Genomic DNA, 2122 nt, shown 5'->3' with positions numbered 1-2122 from the left:
CTGGTTAGTATTCAGCTTTAACTCAATCCAACTAAGAAAGAAGGAGAAACAATGTCCGGAAATAAAGCGTCTGCTGTGCCGCAGGGAGATCGTCAGAGGAGAGCGAGGCCGGCATCATCAGGTAGAAAAATCATTATAATTGTTTTTGCTTTCGCGATGCCGCCTGTCGCTTCTTCACCGGGCCGGGGCGGGCGGTGGGTGGGCTCTCCGAGCGCGCGGGCGCCGCAGCAAAAAAGAAAAATTACTGACGCAGTTTCCGCGCCACATGTGGGGAAGCGAGGCGTCCGGAGGCTTCATGGCAAAATCCGGAAAAGGGCCTGCGGAGCTTCATTTTTAAATTTGTTCTTGCCTTTTTTCCTACCGTTTTTTTTTCTATTTTCATCATCTCCCGCGGCTCTTCCGTGGCTTGCCTGTCGCCGGCGGGCGGGCGGCTGCGCATCGCGTGGCGCGTCGCCGGGTACGACCATACTTGGCCGAGTGCACCACATCCACGCACTCCGAGGAAGGGCGCTAGATGCTTATTTTCCTTCTCGCGAAGACCGCAAGACCCTGGCACTAGGTTGAGGTGGCCGGCATCATCAGGTAGAAAAATCATTATAATTGTTTTTGCTTTCGCGATGCCGCCTGTCGCTTCTTCACCGGGCCGGGGCGGGCGGTGGGTGGGCTCTCCGAGCGCGCGGGCGCCGCAGCAAAAAAGAAAATTACTGACGCAGTTTCCGCGCCACATGTGGGGAAGCGAGGCGTCCGGAGGCTTCATGGCAAAATCCGGAAAAGGGCCTGCGGAGCTTCATTTTTAAATTTGTTCTTGCCTTTTTTCCTACCGTTTTTTTTTCTATTTTCATCATCTCCCGCGGCTCTTCCGTGGCTTGCCTGTCGCCGGCGGGCGGGCGGCTGCGCATCGCGTGGCGCGTCGCCGGGTACGACCATACTTGGCCGAGTGCACCACATCCCGTCCGATTTGTGAAGTTAAGCGGCCACAGGCCTCGTTAGTACGGCGATCAGTGATGGCGCTGGAACCCGGGGTGCCGTACCCTTCCCACTATTTTTTTTTTTTCCGCCACCGCGCGCCGCCAGTCGCTTCTTCACCGCGCCGGGGCGGGCGGTGGGTGGGCTCTCCGAGCGCGCGGGCGCCGCAGCAAAAAAGAAAAATTACTGACGCAGTTTCCGCGCCACATGTGGGGAAGCGAGGCGTCCGGAGGCTTCATGGCAAAATCCGGAAAAGGGCCTGCGGAGCTTCATTTTTAAATTTGTTCTTGCCTTTTTTCCTACCGTTTTTTTTTCTATTTTCATCATCTCCCGCGGCTCTTCCGTGGCTTGCCTGTCGCCGGCGGGCGGGCGGCTGCGCATCGCGTGGCGCGTCGCCGGGTACGACCATACTTGGCCGAGTGCACCACATCCCGTCCGATTTGTGAAGTTAAGCGGCCACAGGCCTCGTTAGTACGGCGATCAGTGATGGCGCTGGAACCCGGGGTGCCGTACCCTTCCCACTATTTTTTTTTTTCCGCCACCGCGCGCCGCCAGTCGTTTTTTCACCGCGCCGGGGCGGGCGGTGGGTGGGCTCTCCGAGCGCGCGGGCGCCGCAGCAAAAAAGAAAAATTACTGACGCAGTTTCCGCGCCACATGTGGGGAAGCGAGGCGTCCGGAGGCTTCATGGCAAAATCCGGAAAAGGGCCTGCGGAGCTTCATTTTTAAATTTGTTCTTGCCTTTTTTCCTACCGTTTTTTTTTCTATTTTCATCATCTCCCGCGGCTCTTCCGTGGCTTGCCTGTCGCCGGCGGGCGGGCGGCTGCGCATCGCGTGGCGCGTCGCCGGGTACGACCATACTTGGCCGAGTGCACCACATCCCGTCCGATTTGTGAAGTTAAGCGGCCACAGGCCTCGTTAGTACGGCGATCAGTGATGGCGCTGGAACCCGGGGTGCCGTACCCTTCCCACTATTTTTTTTTTTTTCCGCCACCGCGCGCCGCCAGTCGCTTCTTCACCGCGCCGGGGCGGGCGGTGGGTGGGCTCTCCGAGCGCGCGGGCGCCGCAGCAAAAAAGAAAAATTACTGACGCAGTTTCCGCGCCACATGTGGGGAAGCGAGGCGTCCGGAGGCTTCATGGCAAAATCCGGAAACTTCCA

The 2122-nt window shown here is 58.4% G+C and overlaps 3 non-coding genes across 3 annotated transcripts; all 3 read right to left on the bottom strand.

The window, feature by feature from the left end:
• Positions 1-915: 915 nt before the first annotated feature.
• Tc00.1047053505359.30 lies at positions 916-1025 on the bottom strand. Its single transcript, XR_008255282.1, has one exon. It is a non-coding gene; the product is annotated as a 5S ribosomal RNA (M5) (ribosomal RNA).
• Positions 1026-1363: 338 nt separating this feature from the next.
• On the bottom strand, positions 1364-1473 carry Tc00.1047053505359.20. Its single transcript, XR_008255281.1, has one exon. It is a non-coding gene; the product is annotated as a 5S ribosomal RNA (M5) (ribosomal RNA).
• Positions 1474-1810: 337 nt separating this feature from the next.
• Tc00.1047053505359.10 lies at positions 1811-1920 on the bottom strand. Its single transcript, XR_008255280.1, has one exon. It is a non-coding gene; the product is annotated as a 5S ribosomal RNA (M5) (ribosomal RNA).
• Between the last annotated feature and the right edge of the window lie 202 nt (positions 1921-2122).

This window comes from Trypanosoma cruzi, assembly GCF_000209065.1.
Source record: "Trypanosoma cruzi strain CL Brener chromosome Unknown tcruzi_1047053505359, whole genome shotgun sequence".
In the NCBI taxonomy this organism is placed as follows: domain Eukaryota; phylum Euglenozoa; class Kinetoplastea; order Trypanosomatida; family Trypanosomatidae; genus Trypanosoma; species Trypanosoma cruzi.
This window is presented reverse-complemented; position numbering and strand designations above follow the sequence as displayed.